The sequence below is a fragment of the Dipteris shenzhenensis genome, chromosome 15, assembly GCF_047967505.1.
Source record: "Dipteris shenzhenensis isolate YYH24624 ecotype China chromosome 15, Dip_SZ_1.0, whole genome shotgun sequence".
Lineage (NCBI taxonomy): Eukaryota > Viridiplantae > Streptophyta > Polypodiopsida > Gleicheniales > Dipteridaceae > Dipteris > Dipteris shenzhenensis.
In genome coordinates, this window is record NC_141610.1 from 20,887,022 (window position 1) to 20,912,735 (window position 25,714).

Sequence of the window (25,714 nt, forward strand, 5' to 3'; positions counted from 1 at the left end):
TCCAGCATCAATCCTTTCGCTCAATCCTACATATGCTCCTCCACTTTAAACTACAGCTTCGCTCCAACTATACATCTCCCGCTAAGTCCTTGGTTATCGGCTACTGTACTCCTGCTCGAAGCCTTGCAGCACGTACCTCCCCTGCACAATTCATGCTTCTACACTCAACTCATGCGTATGCACTGTGCCACCCAGAATCCTCCGCTCCAACATCTACGAGCCATGCTCAAATCTCCCTTCCCTTCCTTTCAGCAACGAGTGCCCCTCTTCCTTCTCCTCCTCCCCCCTTGTACTGCGCTCCTTGTTTTGGAAAAATCTACCACACAAAGCCCGACTTGGCATCCTCTCCTGCTGTCAAATCCTTCCTGCGCCACCTACAATCCTGCCATGTACATGTAACCATGCACATTCATCGACCAAAAGCTTCCCTCTTCTATTACGTAGCCACATGCATGAGCACGATGCCTCCCCAATCAGTCCAGCCACCTCAGCAATGACATTTTACTACTCTCAAGACATTTCCCCAAATCACATCAAATGCACATTTTGGACCTTTAGTCATACAATTTCCACACACATTAGCATGCACATTAAAGCTTGCATGCACCCCCATACACACAATTGGAAAGCCCCTTGACATGGGTAACATCCAAGTACACATTGACTTAGGAAAATATAACAAAACCCTTCATGATTTGATTTTCATGACCCCAAAAACATTTCACTTGACCACACACTCGACACCCTTGCTCTGGAGATCTGGTACAACCACATTGCATTTCATCATTTTCCAAAAGTCCCTATAGAAGCTTCTACCATCTGCACATCAGTGTAGAGTCCTTTTGGAAGTGTCCAGAACTCAATACCACCACCAACTAGCTATATACATAGCTATGCACCTACCCAACAACATGCAACAAGTAAAAAACATGTTTACATTTTTGTCCACACATCTCTAGCAACCCCTTTCTTCTGCTGTGACATTCATGTTCAGCAGTGAGCCAAAAAGAGGTGACAGATCCAAATTTTCTTCTTCTTCATTTTGCACTGACTTCCATTGATTCTGCCACTGCTCATTATCTTCATGATCTTCTTCTTTCAGTGCTACCATTAACTGTGCAAAGTATCTCTTCAACCAGACACCATTGACTCTCTTCTTATGCTTTTTACCATCTAAATCAATCAATTGATAAGTTCCATTTTCAAATTTCTTCTCCATTTTGTATGGAGCTTCCCACTTGGTTTGAAATGCAGTATGAAATGTACTGTCCAGTTTGCTATTGTATCTAAGAACCAAGTCTCCATCTTCGATTTCTTTTCTTTTTTTTTTTACATTTTCCAATTCTTGCCTCCGCATTTGCACTCTGGCATAATGCTTAAAAGCCAAATCCCTGTCTAACTGCATTATGTGCAGTGCTAGTAATCTCTCCTTGTAACTGTCTATAGGCTCATATCCTTCTTCAACTAAAAATTTCAAAGCTGGTATCTCTACATCCAATGGTAGAATTGCTTCTTTCCCATATACCAAATGAAATGGAGAGAATTGAGTGCTATGCTTCATCGCTACCCTGTATGCCCACAAAACTCTATTCATCTCCAAATCCCAGTTTTTGGTGTGGCTCCCAGTCATCTTAGTCATCATTAATTTGAAATCTCCATTAAAATTCTCATTCAACCCATTGCACTGAGGGTAGCATGGGGTGATGTACTTATGATTTATATTCAGCTTGCTACATAAGTAATCTGTCACTTCTCCTGTGAATCCAGGACCATTATCTAAAAGTGACTCCAGGGGAATCCCAAATCTGCAGCATATGTGTTCATACATAAGTAATCTGTCACTTCTCCTCTGTATCGAGTTATTTGAAAGTAACTCCAGGGGAATCCCAAATCTGCAGCATATGTGTTCATATATAAATCAGCAACCCCTTTGCTATCCACTCTCTTCACTGCCTTCACCTCTACCCATTTTGATAAATACTCCACTGCAGTCTCTGCAGTCAGCATATAACATTTCCCTCTAGCAGTTCTGGGTAGAGGACCAACTGCATCTATCACCCATCTTTCAAAGATATCATAAACCAGCATAATATTTCTCGACTCCATTTCAAGAATTCTTTTTTCCATCCTCTGACATTCATGGCAGGATCTACACCAATGCTGCACATCCTTCTGTATTGAAGGCCACACATAACCCTCCAGAAGTATTTTCTGCAGTGTAATCTTAAAAGCATAGTGTCCTCCACAAGCTCCTTCATGACTGGATGATAGTATATAATATATTTCTTCTCTCCAGGGCACTCTTCTCATGATTTGATCAGCTCCTCTCATGTAAAGCTCATCATCAATCATCATATACTGTCTGCTCTTCTGTATGAAGTGATATTTCTGATTCTTCTTAACCTCCTGAGGTAGATGTCCAGTAAGTAAGAAATCCACTATTTGAGCCAGAAATTCTCTCCCTTTGTACAGTGGATCTTCAAGCTTTGCTATCACTGGATCTTGGCCACTCATCTCCTGAGCCAATTCATGTGCCATTTGATTATCCTCCCTTCGCACATGCCGGATATTCCATGTTGTAAATTGTTGAAGCAACCTTTTTACTTTGGCTAGACACCCTCTCAACCTTGGGTTTCTTGCTTGCCAACTTCCTAGAACCTACTTTACAACAAGTAGAGAATCTCCCTTGATCATTATCTTCTGAATTTTCAGCTTAAGTGTAGCTAGCAACCCCTCATATAATGCTGCATACTCTGCCTCATTATTACTTTTGGCTTCCAGATGGACTCCTTCCTTCTAAATCAGCTTGCTCTCTGAATCAGCAATCACATATCCTCCATTAGCTTGATGTAAACTCTTCTTGCATGAGCCATCAAAATGCAAGATAGATCCTCCTGGAATGATAGCATGCTCCTCTTTATCTATCTTTTTCTCTACTTCCTTTACCAAAATGGGACCCTCTTTGTATGTTAACAGATCTGCCAGTGTGGCCCTGGAAGTGCTCTCCACTAGAAATGAGAAACTATATTCTTGTAGCTCAACTAACCATTTCATCATGCTTCGAGAAAGTGTTGAATTATTAACAAGCTAAGGCAATAAAGGGTAGCATGTCAAAACCACAAATGGCTTTGAGATCAGATATGCCTTAAACTTCCTGCAAGCATACACCAAGCTTGACAGAATTAGCTCTGCCTCCATATATCTCCTCTCTGCTTCTGTTTTGACTCTACTAGCATAATACACAGGCATCATATAACAGGACTCCTCCCCTTTCTGCAATAAAATGGCTCCCACAGCATCAGGTCCAAATGAAGGATTCACATAAAAGGTCTGAGAGAAATCTGGAGCTTTCACACAAGCAATCTCTCCCAACACTTCCTTCACTTTACTGAACACTGCTTCACAATCCTCATTCCATTGCAGAGGTTCTTCTTTCATAGCTTGTTGCAAAGGATACAATAGCTGAGAGACTAAATGTATGAATCTTGTCATATACTTCACTTTCTGCACAAAAGTCTGCAACAGTTTTGATGTAGAGGGGGCTGGAAGTAAGATAAGGTCTTTCACCTTCTCTAGATCAGGTTCAATGCCATTTTGGGATACTATATGTCCCAATAACTTCACTTTGGAGCATCCCAAATGACATTTCCGTGGGATGAATTATCCTCCTTCTTCATCCATTTTGTGGAACACTTGATCCAGCCTCCATGCATGCTCTCTCTTGGAATTGTACACACATATATCATCTAGAAATGGTCTCACAAATTTATCAATGAAAGGAGCTAACACTTCATCGGTATTCTCCTGATACCATGCCGGTGCATTCTTCAATGCAAATGGCACTACTCTGTAACAAAAGCAACCCCAGGGTGTGATGAATGTAGCTTTTATTTGATCCTCCTCGGCAATTGAAATCTGGAAGTATCCAGAGTATCCATCACACACGCTGTATTTCTCATATCTTGCCACTCTATCCAATATATCATCAATAAAAGGAAGAGGATAATGATTGCTTTTAGTTACCGCATTGAGAGGCTTGTAGTCAATACATACTCTCCATCCTCATGTGTGCTTAGGAATGATTACCACTGGACTACCCCAATTTGAATGCTCCACTGGATATATCAGCCTAGCCTTGAGCAACTTATTCAACTCCTCTCTCAGCACGGGCAAAAGCTCTTTGTGTGTCCTCCTCAACTTCTGAAAAATAGGCCTGCTGCCTTCTTTTAACTCAATGTGCATTGCCTCACATCTGAAACCCCTGGTCTCTTCATGTGAGGTTATAAACAGCTTTGGATACTGATGAATGACTCTCATATACTCCTCCTTTTCCACCTCTTCCAGATTGAAATTCAGCATGGATAGCAATATCTCTTCTCTTTCTGTCTGGGAAGGTGGGGGTTGCATCAAATTATCCATATCTTCAAGCTTACTCTCCTCCTTAGCTTCTTGTACCTCTGCTACTTGCAACTCATATGCATCACGTTCCTTCAATAGAAATGATACTTGCCCCTCCTCCTCTCTGGGTCACTATGTACAAACCCTCTATATCACGTGCGTTCAAGGCCTATATTTAAAATCCCTTATCTGTAAAATTTTTCATTAATAAAATGTACCCCTTTTCTATACAAATCTGTAATTTTTTTCCAAAATTATTTAAAATAGTCCCTTATGTATATTTATTTCTGTAAATTTTAGAAATAAAAAATATCCTTTTGTTGAACTCACGTGATAGAGTTACATATGATGAGTGACCCCCCCGAGCTCCTCCTTAGATGTAGTACTTTCTTCTTTAATCTCACTATCCGACGACTCCTCCATGTTTGTTTCTTGTGGTTCTTCTTCTATTTCCCGTCTGCTACTCATATCAAATTTCTTGGCCTTTCCCTTCTTATTATGCACTGTAGTTGTACCCATCTTCCAGTTTTGTATTGCTCCTACCTATCTGAGCCAAGGTCTACTAATGTGGCAATTAATGCAACAGGATACTCCAAAAGCATCTACTACTACTCCCGTGCATACCCAGACACTTCACCTTTGCATGATTTGCCAATCGGAGACTAAAATCTGAATGTGCATTCAATTTTAGCCCAACCTCTCCATACATGCCTGAGTCATGACACTTATCTGTGCACTGCCATCAACATATGCCTCTCCAACACTCATACCTCCACACCATGCATCCACTGCAGGGCATAAATCTGGAAGATCTTCTATAGACATCATCTCCATCTCTCCTCTCATAGGCTCCTGCTCATTACTTTTCCTGGGATTAGCCAACTTCTTCCATTCTCTTTTGAGCTTCGGACACAAACCAAGTAACTGTGCAAAAGTTATATTAGTTGATCTCCCTTTCAAATCATTCATCAATGTGTATTCCTCTTGTCCTTGACCCATATGCAAATCTGAAGTCTTGTAATGTTTCTTGGGCCTCCGACTCTTCTTTTTAGGAGACTGAGGGCTGAGATCAAACTCCACATGCTTCCCTTTTTTTGCAGAAGGTCCATTCTCTCCTATTGCACTCCTTGTTCTCTTTGCTACTGGCATGATCTTCGGAATAGTCTCCACCCTAATCAGGCTGATTGCCTTCCCTTTTCCTTTATCATCCCATTTGACTCCACTGGTAGAGGGCTGATTCAAATCATTCACCTCCACATTGAAGTCTCCTGACCTATGATTGGTCTTTTGCATCACAGGATAAACTTCTCCACCTACTCTTGCTGGCTTATCACAGTGAGGGCTGATATGTCCCCATTCTCCACAATTCCAGCACTTCACATTACTCATGTATCCCCGTCCTCTACCTGTTCCAAGTATATTTCCTTCACTCCCAGCCTGTACATCTCTCCTGTTGTTTTGCACACCTCGGCCTCTTCCTCTTCCTGCAGTCTCCATCCAATTTAGACTGAGTGACTTCATAAGCTCTACAGCATCATGCAAGTCCTTCTTCAGGGAGTCATCTTGCATAGGAACAGACACCGGCTCTCTCTATGCATAAGCCTTTATTATTTTTGGACTTCCAATCGGATTCCTAGGCTCTTCTTGCATGCCAAGCTGCCTCAATCCCTGGGCTTTCCATTCTTTCTCCCTGGCCACTCGATCCAGATTCTTCAGCTCCACTTTCAATTTGAGTGTAGGCTTTAGGCCAACTATGAAACGATCACGCTTGATCATTTGAGGTGGTACTTCTAGAACAAGGGCTTTGCACACAAACTCCATAATCTCCCAAACTAGATTATGTATTGGTTCATATCTTGTTCCTCTGCCTATCTCACTGAGCATAGCTCTTTCCAAACTTCATTAGGGCTCCTAGCTTGTGCAAATCGTGCAAGGAAAGCTGCTCTCACCACTTTATACTCTGGATTTAGTTGCTAAGGATGAGCAGTCCTGAAGGTAGCAATTTGAGTCTACAACCATGCTTTTGCATCCCCCTACAAACTATAATTCAAGATCTAAAACAAAATCTCAGGGGTTGCCCTATCTTTCATAAGTGCTGTAAATTCCATCTTTTCCAAAAATCTTACTGCATTTTCATATAGCATCCCCCAGTACCCTGGGAAATCCTGTGCCATCCTCACAATCTTTCAACTGTCACACACCCTGGATTTCTCAACCACAACAAAACTGGATGGCAACAAAGCGAACACTCTGCTGAAGAAGCTCACTCTGCATCCGAAGAGCATTCTTTTTTTTGTGGGTAAGCACTTTCAGAGCTCTCTACACTCTAGCTCAGAGTCAGATCACACATAGCTGGACTTCAATGCATCTGTCCTTCCTATGACCACATTCTCCACACCACTCATATTGTATCACTCTCATGTGTGGATTTCTCCCCATTGCTTGCAACACGTCTCAAACACCTGCTCCTCCAATCTTATAAACTGCATTGAACTTCCTCTGTGGAGGCACCAAAACGTTGATGGACAAAAGAAGTAGAGCCTAATCCGCCTTCACAGCCACCCTCATCCACGTTTGAAACACCCGGACAACACAATCACAAGGTGAAATGCATTCATTCAACCTTTGTGTCTCTACACACCTCTATATACATACTCATACTCTGGCCACATTTTCTTCGGAAGCCTAACAACCTAAGAAAAAACCCAGTGGACCATAGGACATCCACACAAGCTCTCCTACTGATTGAGATCAAGCTCAGAAAACACGTAGAGGACCCATGAAACATAAAACTCCAGAAAATGACAACTTCAAGAATGTATAACTACCGCGAACACTTTCAGATAGCTCAAGGTCTAAACAACCATGCATGCTATGAACCCATATCCCACAACAGAGCCACTATCAACCATCATCTTCATCATGAATTCAGAGGAGACGGGCTCGTCAACTACAAGTAAGAGCACCATGCTTCCATGCCAAAATGTTGATCAAATGCAGCATTTGCAAGATAGTTAGCACCCATGCTGTGAGTGCCAAACAAGAAACAAAAGTCGAGTACTTTGGCTCAAGCCATAAACTGCAAGAAAATCCAAGTGGCTTGCACCAATAGCTCGATATTAAAAAAGATCACCCAACACTGCTGCAACAGAATTTACTTCATCCTCATCTCCTATGCTTATATACTGAGTCCTTCCAAGGCAACACACGGCTAGTTGAATCCCATGCTCAAACGTTTCATGGTAGTATGCTCTCCACACTTCTCTGAGCCTTGGCCTGCTCACGATTGCATTCACAACCAGGCTCCTTCGAAAGGCATTCCTGCTTGAAGCTCCAGCTCAACCTTCTTCCAGCCCACTTCGTACATGCTTCAGTAGCATCTCATGCTTGCACTCAACTCTCCCTTTTGCTCGGCCTTCATTCCAGCATTCAGATCCACTCTGCATGTGTGAACCATGATCAGTTCTTCTGCGTTCTACTCTAGCATCAATCCTTTCGCTCAATCCTACATACGCTCCTCCACTTCAAACTACAGCTTCGCTCCAGCTATACATCTCCCGCTGAGTCCTTGGTTATCGGCTACTGTACTCCTACTCGAAGCCTTGCAGGACGTACCTCCCCTACACAGTTCATGCTTCTGCATTCAGCTCACGCGTATGCACTGCGCCACCCACAATCCTCCGCTCCAACATCTGCGAGCCACGCTCAGCTCTCCCTTCCCTTCCTTTCAGCAATGAGTGCCCCTCTTCCTTCTCCTTTTCCCCCCTCTGTACTGCGCTCCTTGTTCTCGAAAGATCTGCCACACAAAGCCCGACTTGGCATCCTCTCCTGCTGTTGAATCCTTCCTGTGCCACCTACAATCCTTCCATGTACATGTAACCATGCACATTCATTGACCAGAAGCTTTCCTCTTCTATTATGTAGCCACATGCATGAGCACGATGCCTCCCCAATCAGTCTAGCCACCTCAGCAGTGACATTTTACCACTCTCAAGACATTTCCCCAGATCACATCAAATGCACATTTTGGACCTTTAGTCACACAATTTCCACACACATTAGCATGCACATTAAAGCTTGCATGCACCCCCATACACACAATTGGAAAGCCCCTTGACATGGGTAACATCCAAGTATACATTGACTCAGGAAAATATAACAAAACCCTTCATGATTTGATTTTCATGACTCCAAAAACATTTCACTTGACCAGACACTAGACACCCTTGCTCTGGAGATCTGGTACAACCACATTGCATTTCATCATTTCCTAGAAGTCCTTATAGAAGCTTCTACCATCTGCACATCAGTGTAGAGTCCTTTTGGGAGTGTCCAGAACTCAATACCACCACCAACTAGCTATATACATAGCTATGCAGCTACCCAGCAACATGCAACAAGTAAAAAACATATTTACATTTTTGTCCACACAACGTCTTATCAAAAGTCGATGAGTTCATTGGTACCAAGAAAGAAAAATATTTCACAAGTGATGCCTTATCTGGGGTGGATGAGTTCATGCACATTGAGAACTTGGGCAAAGATGTCAAAAGTGATATCTTTTCAAGGGGAAAAATCTTTTGGCGAGCTTTTTAATGTGAGCTTTTTACCATTTCCTTTGTTTTTGCGAGCTTTTTTTAGAAATCCATACATGTTCTTGTTATAAGAAAGCTGGGGAGGTTAGAAAGAGGGGGAGAGGATATAGGATATGTTCATTTTCATAGCATGTGGAAGGGGTGGAAGAGTGTATCCTATGCACAAGGGGGGGGGCGGATATGAGTGGTAGTAGGAGGCAAAAAATTATGGAAGATATGTCCATATTCAAAGTAGAAGGGAGGAACTATGGGAGATATGTTCATTTTAAAAGTGTATAATTTGAAACTTTTGACCTCATATTTGGATTCTTCGTCGAATTCCGGTCATTTTGAGTACCAACATGACCATATTCCGATAAAAATTGGAAAAATGGTGTTTTTGTCATTTTGGCCTGTTTTGGGCCTGTTTTGAGTCTAGCGCAGACTCAAAACAGGAACAGGCCAAAATGACAAAAACACCATTTTTCCAATTTTTATCGGAATATGGTCATGTTGGTACTCAAAATGACCGGAATTCAACGAGGAATCCAAATACGAGGTCAAATCTATCAAATTATACACTTTGAAACTGAACAAATTTCCCTTATGCTCTCCGTTCCCCTTTACATTTAGGAGATGAACATAAGTTTCACATTCCTCATCCTCTCTCTCCCTTCCCCTTTACATTTAGGAGATGAACATAAGTTTCACATTCCTCATCCTCTCTCTCTTCCTTGCACTCCTCTTTGCATACCTTATAAGCTCCCCCTCTAACTATGATAATGAATATATGTTCCAACTCCCCTCCCCTCCCTTCTCCATGCGACCATCCCTCCCCTTTTCCTTTATCTCCCCTCTCCCCCCTCTCTCCTCTTAATTGCAACCATAACCCAAACTTTCCACCCACCCCACTCCATGAAACCCCCCCTCCCCCTCTCTCTCTCTCTCAGGTGAATGAAAAGCTCACAATATTCATGAAAATTGAAAAAAAGCTCATGACAAAAAGATCACCAAAAAATCACACCCCTTTTCAAGCATGGATGGCTTCATGGATACTGATAAAGTTCTTGGAGTCAAACCAAGTAACTATGGAATTATGGAAATCATGCACGATAGTATAATGAGTGATGTTCTCTCTGGAGTAAAGGAGTTTCAAGACTATGGAGTTATGAAATCCATAGAAAGTGCATCATTGAGTGATGTTCTCTCAGGAATAGATGAGTTTGAAGATTATTCTGGACACTCTATCACCACTGACTATGGAGTTATGAAATCCATAGAAAGTGCATCAATGAGTGATGTTCTCTCAGGAATAGATGAGTTTGAAGATCGTTTTGGACACTCTAATGCCATTGTGACAAGTGGTTCTACTATTGTATCAAAAGTAGGGATGAGATCAACAAAGGACTATTCGGTATTTGACTTTGGTTGTGAAACAGTTAATGTCACAAATGGTTTGACCAATGTATCAAAAGCAAGGATGACATCAACAACGGACTATTCAGTATTTGACTCTCAGAGTGATAAGATCAAGGATGCAACATCTCATGAAAACAACGTGACAAATAAATCTTACAAAGAGAACTACACAAATCCAAATAAGAATGTACAAAAGGTCCCAAAACGGACATACAGATGCATGAAACGACAATGAGTCTAGGCAGATCTAGAAAAGCAACCAAAGAGAATAAGAGTAATGAATGAACATGTTATGCTAAAAGCAATGCGATCTACATGATGTGAGCGTAGATGTATGCAATCCATTAACTTACATGACATCAAGGGCTGTAGAGAACATGTCTGGCAAAGAAAAGGGAGCAGAAGAAATGAATACCTACTCACGAGACTATCTTGCTTTCTTGTAAATGATAAGAGAAGGAAAAGTTCAGGACAATAGATAAGGCCTCTTATAAATGGAAAAAGTGATTGCAATAGAGGAAAAGACTAAAAAAGAAGTACGTAACTCTATTGGAGAAACATGTAGGCAAAGAGGGCATGCACTGGCATCTTTTCATACTTTGTATACTCTTTGGAAAAAAATCTTTGGACATGTTAAAATCCCAAAGAGGAAAAAAATGTCAAAGTGCAACGACTGTGATGATCTAAAGCGAGCACTTGAGAGTGCAACATCTCCAGAACAAAAAGAGGCTTACAAAAAAAAGAGAGAATTTTATCATGGACTTGTTTGACATTCTAGAATAAAATATACATTTTGGAAGGAGCAAGCTATTTCTCACCCAAACGAGTACATGTGCATTATTGTAGATGGTATGGATCAAAATATAACAACATTACCTCGATTCATTAACACTCCACCTAAGCTATAAGGAAAATACTTTTTAAAGACACATCTATGTGGAGTGTTAGTGCATGGATTTAAGTTTTTTGCAAACATATGGATTGATTCCTTGCATCTACATGATAGCAATCAAGTTGTAACATCCGTTATGAAGGCAATTCACAATGTACATGCAGAAAAAGGTCACCTACCAGCAACTTTGAGAGTACAAGCAAGCAGTTGTGAACGAGAGAATAAGAATGTACTCTTCTTCAATGCTAATTGCTCATAGAATCTTCAATGAGATTGAAGTTGGGTTTTTGTTGGTTGGGCACACACATGAGGCTATTGATCAGGTATTTAGCACGGTTTCAAGAGAACTAAAACACAAGGACATGGAGATGATGGATGACTTGATAAGAAAATGTGGGAGGCAAGTTGGTGGCCATAAGGAAGGAATAGTATGCTCAATGGTTGAGAGGATGCATGATTAGAAGAGCTTTATTCTACCTTTCATACAAAAAGGTGGTGATGACCTGATAAGTCATAGCGCTCCACACTATTTTTGCTTTTTCTTAAAGGATGAAAAACCAGTGATACAATGGCAACACTATTCTCTTGATACAAAATGGGAACTTGAAGAACCTTACTCTCTCTTAACTTCAATCTTGAGCAAAGAAATGCATCCAACATGGGCTCCTATAAAAGAATTCAGCGAGAAATCCAAAGGTGAAATAGAAGGCGTAAAAGCTTTTATTACATACAAGGAGGAAATGCTCTGGAGATTTTCTGATTGGAAGCCCTCTTGGAAGGAACACACTACTGTTGTAATTAGCAAGACTACCAATTGATAAAGGACCTTGCAAAAATGCGACAAGATGATATTAAGGCAGAACAGCCTTTATTTTGGCCAAATGTTGGTAATGACTTGTGTCCAGCCTTGTGTCCAGCCTGTGGTCTCTTTGAAAATGAGTTGAATCGCTACTCCCACATCCATATTGTGGACCCAAGAAGAGAGATTTTATGCCACAAATAGACATAGATGTCCATTGTTTTGTTGTAGTTCGACCATCGAATGATGAACATGAGAATGTGAAGTTTTGAGTTGCGAAAGTAGTTGACGTGAGCATGGATGACCGGGGGAGAGCTACAACATTTACAATGGTATGGTATGAGCCAAGGGGTAGGAAGGAGAACCAAGATAACAATACATTGTATAGTAGTTGTCTAAAAAAGGAATGGGTCCCAAACCATGATGCAATTTCAAGACTTTCCATAGAGACAGTCATAGTATCCTGGAAATCAAGGTCAAAGAAAACAAAGAAGCACATGGGGTATGATGTAGAAGACAAAATAAAATTACCCTAACCAATTATTTCACACATTACAGAGTTCATAAAGATGCTCGCCCAGGAGGAAGTACAAGGAGATAGCGCAAATGAAGAATGCCCATGATAACAGCATTCAAATATAAAAAAAAAGTGAAGGTGGTGGTGGTAGTCAAATGAGAGTGAATGAAGATGGCACCCAAGTGACAAGTGACGACAGAAAGAACATTCTGAACAAGCAAATGTTTGGATCGCTCATTTCTATGATGATAGAAAAGTACATTCAAACAAGCAAATGTTTGGATCGCCCATTTGTACTAAACTCACTGTAAAGGAAAAAATAAATTATTGAAAAGGCCACAGGAGATCCTTTGTACAAAGACTCATCTAGAGCAATATTTGTTGTAAAACTTATTATATGATAATGTAAAATTGCAAGCATAGCTATTGCTATTTTTTGGAGTACAAAAGAGGCTTCCATCATGTCTCATGTCTATATAAACCTTTTAATTTCTTGAATATTCAAGAGTGTTATAGTTTTTTGCATTGAAAGTAAAAAGAGTCTTGCATGTGTCTTTATGTATACATTTTTTAAATGTTGTGAATCGTCAATAGCATGGTGTTTCATGGATTTAAACTAATAACTCGGATTTTTAAATTTAAGAATACGATTCTTATAGACAAGAAATACAACTTTAGGATTTAATAGTAGTTTTTGCATTATTAGTACAACATTGTAGAGAGATATTTTGAAATGTATTATGTGGAAATGATAGTGCCAGAAAGTAAACTTTTGATTTTCGAATGACATTTTCATAAAGTAAACTTTTCATTTGGGAAGGATTTTAAGGAATAGTCCAAAAGTAAACATATGAGTCCAAAATTAATGAAATAAGTGTTATGCACTATTAATTAACGCATATATAAATGCCATTTTAGATGTGTGACTAATCGCACTAATAGATGCACTTGTATTTTCATTAACTACATCAGCGCTTGTAGATGTGCCCGCTATTTTTTGCATCTATCAAGTGCGTCTACGGATGCATTGTGTTTTTGTCATGTTGGTTGAAGTGGACAAATCATATGATGCTTGAGTTTCTTAGTTGTCTTGCCTTGCCATTCATACATTTGTATTATGCAACATACTTAACAAGACAACACATTTCCTCTGCATGATAGCATCGAAGAATATATTTTTTGTGTCATCACAAAACAATTGCCAAGATACTTTTCTTTTTAGAAAAATTGTTCAAGATTCTTCCAAAAATTTTGTATTGATGAAAGTGAACTATCCTAAAGAGCTTAACAATGGCAAGGATAGGGCAATCAACACTGCTTGTTGTGAGCTCAATTCTTGTGTGTTTTATCATTGTGTTACCAAGATTGCACAATCACTTGGATATGCTAACGTTGTTCTTGATGTAATAACTTCATTAATCTTCTTATAGTGGTATCAATTTTTGTCATATGGGAGGTATAGTATGGAGCTGCCCCATGTGCATTCAAAATTAATTGTATGTCTTTGTTTGCATCCAAGAGTGAGGAGATATGGCAATTCACTTTATTTGTGTATATGTCTTTTGGCTATATCTTCATTGGGACAAGGTTTTGAGAATATAGGGTTGTTCTATTGTTTGCAATAGAGCTATCCATTCATCAAACAAAATGCTTATGTCTTATTGAGGCTTGAGTTATTATCTTTTTATTTTTATTGATAGCTCTTCAATGTTAGGTGGTTGTCGCACTTCCTTGTCTTTATTTGATGGTTGTAAAAAGAAATTTGTTTGCGAAGCTTTGAAAATCTATATCTACATCTATTCACAACAACACAAAGCACCCATAGACACGCACACAGACGCATTTCCTTAACTTTAAAAAAAAACTTACGGGTGCCTCTATTTGCACATCTATAGACCCACATCTATAGGCATGTCTATATAATAGACAGATGCACCTATAGACGTGCTATTAGATGCTCTGTACAATTTAAAAAAAAAACAGAAAGACGCATTCATAGATGCGCTTATAAATGCTTTGCAAAATTTTTTTAAAAACAAAAGCAGAATTTTGTGTGGTTGAACAGAATGTTGTGTATGTTGTGTGTGCTGTGTGGATACAAGAATCCCATTTCCACAATGTGCAATTCAATTCTGACAACCAACTGCATTTTAACCCAAGCATGTCTATAGCCGACGATTACAATTTTGAATAAAACATTGCAACTCCAAAATGTTTAGTCCACAACGCATTCATTGACAGAACATTGCACAAGGAAATTTAAAGCCAAAAAAATAAAAGGAGTGTATATTAATTCATAGCCCAAAAAGTGCTTTATGTACATGTAGCACGAAGCCAAGCCACGTCCTATGGCTTCAAGTACAAGGCAAGAAGCTGGGACACAAGGAAGAAGATTGCAGATTGAAGAACCAACAAGTCAACTACGTGGAGTCATCATCAAGCCATGAGCCAAAAGGTGACATCAATGGAATGTATTGAGAAACAAAAACCTTGCCAACCTTGCCTATATGTTTGTAATCAAACCTGACCACCTGAGAGTAGCTATGAAAGCACCCAGGGGAGGTATTGACATGTAGAAGCCACACTTGACCACCTTAAGTAGCAATGCATGCACTAAGGGGACGTGATGGAATGTAACTCACATCTGACCACCTTGCAGTAGCCAAAGGATCATGGCACCAAGGGGAGGTGTTGAGAGTTGTGGTGCCATGAGCACATAGATTAAAGGGCTAAGGTATGGTATAGGAAAGAATTAAAGTAGCCACCCTAGGATGTGGACTACATGATGTGGAGATGTGGATTGAGGATATCCACAAGGAGAGATGTGGATGAGAGGATCCCACATGGTTTGACTATTCTAAAGGCTCTCTCTATATAAGAAGCCTATCATGTATCGTTGATAATATAGATTGCTATAGATTGAGTGTTTGCTACCCTATGTCTCTTTCATGGTGCTTTGATCCTCCTTGATCCTTCACTTGCACAAAGATGAATTGTACCATTCAAGAAAGGTTGCAATGCATGCTTTCCAATGCAAGTGTTTCTGGTTGTTTTTGGGCTGAGGCAATGAAGACTGCAGTGCATGTGATCAATAAAGATGTCTGCAACATTTTCTTTGCTATCACAATGCTGCAGTGTGATGTCACCAAGTAACACTCTTTCTCTGATGAAGTGCTCTCTGACATCAATGTATTTTGTCCTAGAGTGATATACTAGATTTTTGGCCAATGCTTGAGCTGATTGATTATCACAGTATATTGTTGTTGGCTTTGACTCATCAAAGTAATCTGTTTCTAACAATAGTCTTCTGAGCCATATAGCCTCACATGCACTTGTAGTGAGTGCTCTATATTCTGCGTCATTCGAAGACAAAGAAACAGTTGGTTGTTTGTTTGTTGACAGCCATGATATAGCACCTTGACCAAGGAAAAATGCATATACCTATGTCGATCTCCTGGTCTCATGATCTCCAACATAGTCACTATCACAGTATCCATGCAACCGTGGATGACTTCCTTTGTATTCTATCCCAAACTGTCTTATACCTCTGATGTATCTCAAGACTCTTTTGGCTGCATTCCAGTGAGACTGTTTTGGATTTGCCATAAACTGTGCTAGTGGGCTTACTGCATAACAAATATCTGGCCATGTGATTGTCAAATATATAAGAGATCCGATGAGCTGCCTGTAGTATTTGTCATTGACTATACGCTTTTCTGAATCTTTAGTAAGTTTCAAACTCTGTTCCATGGGAGTGGCTGCAATTTTGCAATCTGCCATATGAAACTTCTTTAGGAGACTGTCAACATACTTGAGCTGACTCATAAATGTGCTATCTGAATCTCCCCAGAACTCAATTCCAAGACAATAGTGCATAAGTCCAAGATCTTTCATGTCCAACTCTGCAGATAAGTCTTGTTTTAGTTTTCTGATGAAGCTATCCTTGCTTCCTGTCACAATCAGATCATCTATGTACAAAAGTGCAATAGTAATGTCTTCCCCTTGAACTTTGTAGTAGAGAGTATGATCTGCATTGGATTTCATGTATTCTAGATCAGCAAAATACTTGTCAATTCTGCTATACCAACTTCTAGGTGCTTGTTTTAAGCTGTAGAGGCTTTTCTTGAGATGGCAAACCTTTGTCTCCTTTCCTGGCTCAACATAACCTGCAGGTTGTTGCATGTAGACTTCCTCGTCTAGGTAACCATTGAGAAATGCATTCTTGACATGGAGCTGATACACATTCCATTTATTGAGTGTCACCAGTGATATCAAGAATCGTATGGAATCCATCTTTGTACTGGAGCATAAGTCTCATCATAGTCTTGACCATATTGTTGTGCAAATCCTTTTGCAACTAATCTGGCTTTGTATCTCTGAATACTACCATTTGGATTGTACTTCACTTTGTATACCCATTTGTTTTCTATGGCCTTCTTTCCTGGTGGAAGGTCGCATAATTCCCAAGTATTATTCTTATACAAAGCTTCCATTTCTTCATTCATAGTAGTTTGCCATTCTGGCTTGTCTACTGCGTGTCTTTGAAGTACACTGGCTCTTCTGTAGCCATGATGGTAGTCATAAGAGCATAGTTGGTGGTTTCCACCTGAATTGCTTTGCCTTTCTGAGCATATGTCAATCTGGCTGGAGGTCTGCTTTCCCTAGTAGACCATTTGAGCTGCTGTGGTGCTGCTTGGAGTGTTGCTGGCAATTCTTGCTCTTCTTCATCAACCTGTTCTGTAGATAATAGTGAAGTCGATGCTTCTATCTCCTATGTAGGTAAGGTTTTCCATTTTGATTCCTCATTAAAGATTACATTTCTGGAGATAATGACTTTGCGGTTGATGGGATCATACAATTTGTATGCTTTTCTTTCCTCACTGTAGCCAACCATGATGCATTTCTGTGACTTCGCATCCAATTTCCTGCGATGATCATCATGTATGTGGGCATATTCTATGCAACCAAATATGCAGAGATGCCCGTTACATGGCTTGTGTCCAGTGAATGCTTCATAAGGAGTCATACCTTGTATGGTTTTGGTAGGAAGCCGATTAAGCAAGTAGTTAGCTGTAGCTATTGCTTCTGCACAATACTGATTCAGAAGATGCTTTTCACTAAGCATTGCTCTAGCACTGTCTGCTAAAGTCCCATTCTTCCTTTTAGCTATTGCATTCTACTGAGGAGTATCTGCACATGTGACTTGTCTTCGTATGCTGTGATTTTTGCAAAAGTTCATGAATGCTGAAGACATGTATTCACCTCCTCTGTCTGATCTCATGACTTTGATCTTTCTGCCTATCTGGTTTTCTACCATGGCTTTGAATTCTTGAAATCTGGAGAACACTTCAGATTTCTCTTTCAGAAAGTAGACCCAACAATATCTGCTATAGTCGTCGATGAAGGTCAAGTAGTAAAGTGAACCATTGATGCTGCGGGTCTGGGTATAACCCCATACATCTGTATGTATCAAATCAAGAATACCTCGTGCACCAGAGGTACTTCTGACAAAGTTGGTTCACTTTTGTTTGCCAAAGCAGCATGCTTCACAAACCTTTCCAAGAATCTGTAGCTTCAGAATCCCAATTGCCATATTCTGATTCTTGAGAAACAAGTACATGAAATTGACATGACCATATCTCTTGTGCCATTTTACATATAGTGGCATCTGTTGCATTTGAGATGACATGGCATGCTTATCTGGTACTGTAGCTAGCATTCTATATAAGTGTCCTTCCTTGACACCTTTTGCTACTAGCAGACATCTTTTGGATTTGTCTCTAATAATAGATTCATCACCATCGAATATGACTTTGTAGTTGTGTTCCGTCATTTGACCTACTGACAAGAGGTTCTTGCTGAGCTTCGAAACATAGAGCACATCTTTGACTAATCCTTTTGTACCAGTGAAATTGTTCATAGGGATAACACCTATCCCTTGAACTGGATTCAGTGTACTGTCTGCTGTGTAGATGACATTTTTCTGTCCTTCTAATGGTTTCATCTCTGTGAACCATTCCTAATGATTTGTCATATGAGATGATGCAGCACTGTCTATGTACCAAGGATCCTGTTCCACTTGGTCGACTTGATAGCTGAAATCATCTTTGGGATTGAAATCAGTGTCTAGGTGCATTGTATCAGTCTGATGCAATTTCTCACTTGCAAGAAACATATTTCCATGTTCATTTGCAAAATGACTGTGACTAGAATGTCCACCACGATGATTTCCTCTTCCTCAAAAATTCCCTCGATTACTGGATTGACCACCTTGGTCGTACTGCTTCTTGTGGCAATCTCTTTCATAGTGTCCAAACTTGTGACAATAGTTGCATTGAATGTTTAACACATTGGTGGATGCATTTCCTCGTCCTTGGAATCTTCCTCGATTGGAATGATTTCCTCTTTGCTGATTCTGATTTTGCTGAGGATGATGTTGATGCTGATGTTGATGTTATGCTAACTTTGATTTTGTTGATGATGACCACTATTCTGGTATGATCTACCTCTGTTTCTACCTTTTCCTGTACTTATGTCTAAAGCTGTGAATGCTTGATCATTAGAATGACCTTTACGTGCTTGAATGGCCTGAGTCGTGAGTTCTTCACCGAGTAGAACTGACTGAAGTTCTTCTAGTGTTGGAATTTGCCATTGGATGGCAATACTCTGGACTAGATTCTCGTATCCTTCTCCTAGTCCATTCACGATTACTTGAACCATTTATGTGGGATTCATAATCTCTCCTACTGCTGCAAGTTGATTGTTGTAGTCTCTGATGCGGAGTACATAAGCATGACCGGCTTCACTGCTGTTGCGGAAACTCTGGTTGATTTGGTTTCTCAGGGTGAGAATCCTGGATGTGTTCTTGGACTCGTAGAGAGCTGCGAACATATCCCATGCTTCTTTTGATGTCTTGACTGTGTTGAGCTGTCCTAGCATGACATCTTGCACATTCTGCTTGATCAGGTGATAGGCATACTTGTCTTTCTTATCCCATTTTGCTTGAGCTCGAGCAATGGCAGGACCTGCTACTGGTGCAGAAACTGTTTGTGTAGATGTAGATTCCGTTGCTGGTGCTATGACAACAAATGAAGTAGAGCTACTGGTTGTTGGATCGGCCAATGGTCTAGGTGTAGACCCATCGACATACTCCCATTTGTCCTAAAGCACAAGAATGGTCTCCATTCGGTATTTCCATGTACCATAATTGGAGTTGTCTAACTTAGCAGATGGCTCTAGATTGAGGTTGCTAGTCGACATGGTGCAAAAAATGTACTCAAAAAGTGTCGTGAAAATCTCTGTATGAATCAACTGTAAATACACTGAAGATGCCAAGTGAAATCTATGTACCGTCGCTGAAGATAGAACTGCAGTATATAAAATCTGATCTGTGTTACAAGGCTTGTGGCAATGATGCTGGGAATAGCCAAGAGGCTTTACAAGGCTGAAAATGATGTGCACGATGCCGTGAGATAGCCGAATAGGCTTTACAATGGTGGCATGTGTGTGTGAAATCAAATGCTATCTGCCCACTAAATCAATCTACAATGCCTCTGAACTCTGAAGTCTGCTCACTGGACTAATGAACGTAAGGTTTCAGGTAATGTAATGATGTGAAATAAGATGTGAGCATATGGACACGGCGAGTAGGTACTAGTCGGGAATTTCGGGCATGGCTTAGATTGGCAACTTGGGGAATTCAAAGCAGATTCTCTTCTATGGCGATCTAGTCTACTCTGATCTAGATCTAAACCAACCATCAATCAATGAAAGAACAGCAAATAATTCCTTTTCTTTTGTTCTTTTTAAGTGCTGGGTCAGATGCGTCGATGTAGAGGCAAATGTGCATGACGGAAGTGGTTTTGTCGGTGAGGCTCAAATGTGAGTGTAACTTGTGCCAAAATGTGTGCATGATGTAACGAGCGCGTAGAGCACGAAAAAACGAGCGACTTTTTTTTTTAGAGCACCCTCAAATTCTTCCTGGATCAAGAGATATGACTTGATCTAGGTGGAGGGGCAAAAGGAGTGCAAATGGTGCTCAATGATCATGTGTCACTGTTAGTCACATGTAGTGATGATGTGGCACTATGCTTAGCAAGAGGTGTGCCTGTGAAGTTCTGTGCTGAGGTGGCAGGAGTGTGCACAGTGTGCCTGGCAAGGGACTGTGCCTGCAGAGGGTCAGTGTTGACTGGAATGTTGAGGTGGCAGTGCTGAGGTGGCACAAATGATGTCAACAAGGTGATGTGGCAATGCTGATGTGGAAGCAATGATGTGGTAATGATGACATGTCAGTTGATGCACTTGGTAGATGCGTAAAATAGCTAGCGCGTCTATAGGAATTGCTCTAGTAGAGAAATTACGGGCGCGTCTATAGGCGCGGCTAAACGCTCGTCTATTTGCGCATAAATCACCGCGTGTATTTGCGCGTTTGACCTGAGAAAATACGGGCCCGTCTAACATCCCGTTTATTAGCACGTCTATATGCACGTGTATTTGCACATTTATTTGCACGTTTACACTGAGACTCAGATGCGCATTTAGACGCGTAGATAGACGCGCTCCAGAGAATACAGAAAGTGAGATTTTGGTGTACATCATTTCTTTCCAAACATTGCCCATGATTACCAAAGCACATAATTTTTTGCAAGCCCACATATACAAGAATTAAGTGAAATGAGGAGAATGAGAAAATATGTAAAATAGTTTTGCCAATATCAATTGTGGGGCTACGGTTCAATCTCATCCTCAATGAGATCAACCCTTGCCTCTTTCCACCAGGTCCTTAAACCACTTTACATCCAAAACATACACAAAGAAGCGTCGAAAGTCAAGCATAATGATATCTTGGATTATGCCACAATAATCATCCATGGTTCCATTGGCTCCCTCAAAGCTAGCAATGACGACGCAATCTTGTGTGTTTCTCTTATCATCAATCCGTTGTGTTCGAAAATGCTTGCCCTCACACCATATAGCATTGAACATAGTGCACTACACCAAGAAAAAATCAATTAAATAAGCAATCTAAATTATAAAAAGCCCCTAACTTATGCATAACATTCTATATACCGACCTTGCTCATGCATCCCCTAGCATACTCCCATTCTTCCATTGTGATATGCATCCCCTCGTCTTTCTGTGCTTTCTCCATTTCATCAAGTAGCCAATCCACATGAATATCCTTTGGAAGTGCTCTTAGACGCTGAGGGTATGGCACACGAGATCCGTGGTGTGTACGAAAGAGGGCCCTTTCTTCTTGTCTTCTTGCCTTTGCATCCTCGTATCTTGTCACCCATCTTTTCATCACATCACTATTAAGCATGCAAAAGAGGTTGATACTATTACGCAACTCCGTGTCTATTACTTTGTTGCGTCCTTTTCCTTGAGGCACAATAGAGGTCATCCTTAGGTCTTCATCATCTCTCCATAGTTGTGGGAGAGAGCTATCCACATCAACAAGAAACTTAGAAATATATACAAGTGACTCTTGTACCAACCAACCCTCGGCCATGCTACCTTCGGGTCTTGCATTTTGTCTCACGAAGCCCTTCAACGTCTTCATGAAGCGCTCGAGGAAGAACAACCATCGTGCATGTATAGTACCGCATATAGCAATCTCATCCACCAAATGTACTATGAGATGTAGTTGGCTTGTGAGAATAGAACGTGGAATTGTCTCCTCCACTAAACAAACTGCCTCCACTGACATAACTCGAGCATTCTCAAGCGTGGTGGGATCTATTTCCTTTGAGCTCACATACCTCACAAGCTCACCCATTTTGTAAATACAATCTTTCATGTCCTTTGATGCACCACGTGAAATGCTAGTAGGTAGTATGAACTGAACCCGCGAGGAGGTGGTTGATTAGTTGCTTATAGCTATCCACTCACAAATTTGAAAGGAAAAAGATATTATGCATATAAAATACTTACTTGGAGCATCTTGTGCCAATCATGACATTTCAAGCCATATAATTGCTCTACACCTCTTTTCTTGCTCTTTGTAAAGGCTCCCTTCAAACACCTCATGCATCCAGTGGGAGTACGAATTGTAGTAATAGCGCACTTCATCGTCGCCATCTCTAGCTTTGATAACATCCACGGTGCACGAGGTAAAAAAACACGCCCATTTGGTCTCTCTTGAGGCCAAGCTTCATGCATCCTCCCTGTGGTACATAGATCCTCCCTTATGCCTGTCGAATCTCTTGTCCCATTCAAATGCTCCCAAATGGTAGATGCCACATTCTTGAAGATATGCATGGGATCGAGCAGGTGATTGATCTTGAGGTGGGACCAATATGGTAAACGATAAAAGATGGAGTATCTAAACAAAATAAAGTGTTAGCGTGCAATCTTCACTTTCAACCAATATAGCCAATCTTTACTTCTAGCCAATAGGTACAAATCCTTACCAGCTCATGCCAAGTGATGGAGGAGTCGTGGAACCATCCCAAATTCTCATCCAATCTCCCACGGTGAGTGATTGTGGGAGGACTTCATTCCAAGGGGCAACATATCTAGGATGATCAGGTGGGAGAAATCAATGGTGATTCTCATAGATGACCTTATTCAATGCGTCTGCCCGTGAGGCAACTATCGAAGGACCACAAACAGGACATGCATGGTAACCCAATGTAGTGAGACCTGAAACAATAGATGCAATTCAGAGTGGAAGGTGAGTTTAGGGTGCCACGTCCTTTGCCTATTCATAATTTAAAAATGCAATGCTTACCTGAACACTCGCCATAGCCTGGAGAGTCATGCATCGTCCACATCAAGACTGCTTTGCAGTTGAAGTCTTGTGACGAGGGAGGCCTACTCACATCATGCACCTCGATACCTTTCCAAAGTATCTTTAGCTCATCAATCAAAGGCTCTAAATAAACATCAAGGTTTTTGACTTTATGTTTCCCTGGAATTAGAAGGGACAGCATGACATGTCCTTTCTTAATAGCCATAGAGGGTGGAAGATTGTAATTCACCAATACCACTGGCCATACACTGTAAGACGTGCTTTTGAGACCAAATGGGTTCACACCATCCATACCCAATCCAAGTCTCAAGCTCCTAGGTTCTTCCTTCAAGCTTGGCCATGTGTCTTCAATATGCTTCCACGCAAGAGAGTCCGCGGGAGTTCTCCACTTGCCATCGGTTGATTGATGGGAGGAATGCCATGACATGAGCTCTGCAATAGATTTGCACTTGAACATATGTTGGATGCGAGTAATTATGGGAAAATGTCGCAATACCTTACGAGGCACGTCCAAGGTTTTGAGATCTGCTCTATATCTTGGCTCTCCACGAGTAGGACACTCTCTTGCATCCTTATGTAGTCCACAAAACAAAACGCAATCGTTGACACATGCATGGATGCGCTTGTAATCTAATCCTCCAAGAGAGGTCACATGTTGCCTTGCCATATCTCTTGAGGTCGGTAATTTATTCTCCCTTGGAAGCATTTTACACAATAGCCTGCACGTGAAGACCATAAATGAGGAAAAGCATTCGAGTAATTGACCCACACGCATAATTCACCATGTTTGCAGAATCGACTTTAAATCTTACTTGAGTAATGCATTCAAACTTGCATTGCTCCATCCATAGATGGTTTGCAAGTTTAGTAACTCAAGGGAGGCACGTAGAACAGAGAATTTGCACCCCTCAAACAGTGGAGTCGATGCTGCGGTAAAAAGATCATCCTGCTCCATGCTATTATCCCTCCCTTGATGGACATATAAATCCCGCACCATATCATCAAACACCTCCTCCTCCACGGCTTCATGAGGTAATTGTGGAGGGCTACTATCACCATCACTCCATGCATCCGTAACGGTCCCTCCTGAAGATCCCACCTCATATCGCCGACGCTTCGCCTCCTCACGACGGGCATAGGGTAACATGTGCGGGTGTGGCACTGCATCCTGTATCAAATTAAAACGGGATCATAACTCAAACATATGAACACCTATAGGTATCTCAATCAACTTAACTTACAAACCCTTACCCTGTTTACAGTCACATCCCATTCTCCATACTTTGAGATATGATTGAGCGTAATCCTGCGTGCACGATACATGTTTCCTCGACATCGATCACACAGACATTTGATTTTTTGCTCCAACCACATTTCGTGATGGTGGATGCGGAGGGATTCATCCTCACTGGAGCTGCTTGTTGAAGATGGAGACATCCTACAAATAAACAACCCACCAAATTTGCTCTTCTTCAAATGCTTAACTTAAACTCTGTGTTGCGTCTATCACCGCATCTATAGTTACGTCTAATATCGCGTCTAATTGCGCGTCTAAACGTGCGTCTACTCTTTGTATTTAAACGTGCCTATAGATGCACTAATAGACACGACTACAGGCGCATCTACTCTGTGTATTCAGACGCGACTATAGACGCGCTAATAGACGCGACTATAGACGCGGCTTTTAAACCTGCTTTTCGGCGCGCCGCTCGCTTTGCTTTTATTTTCATTACTTAAACTTCGCGAGCGGCTTTCTTCCTTCTTTATTAGCAGTTCTATAGATTTGAAGCTTAAGAGAGAGCCTCCCATACACAGTTCCAAGCTTTCACTCAAGAGAAAGGGACCGTACCTACACCCAGGAGTCGGCACTACAGACTCCGAGCCACCCCACACCGCCTGAGATCACCCCAGCGGAGTTCGCACAGCCGTCTTATGCCCTGTCTTATGCCCCTTCCCCCGTACCGTCTTATGCCCCTTCCCCCATGCCGTCTTATGTCCCTTCTGCCATCCGGTCTTATGCCCCTTCCCCCATGCCGTCAGAAGGTCCTTCTGTCCCGGCGAGCCGTTGACGTACTCCCCAGCCATCGAGACTCGGTTCTCCAGCTATGAGTGGTCAGCATAGTCCCGTGCAGTCCCCAGCTACGAGTGGCCAGCGTACGAGGTCAACACGATAGGGTAGCAGGCGTAGTAGCAGGGAGAGCGGTGGCGGATGCATGGCACAGTGCTTTGGGCCATGTGGCGGTGAGGAGGAGGATGATTCAGATGATTTAGACGTGCCTCTGGGTGATGGTACAATTTATTATGACATCACTCAGACAGGAGGCATCTTGATGGATGCGCGGGGGAAGGACATCATGGCCTT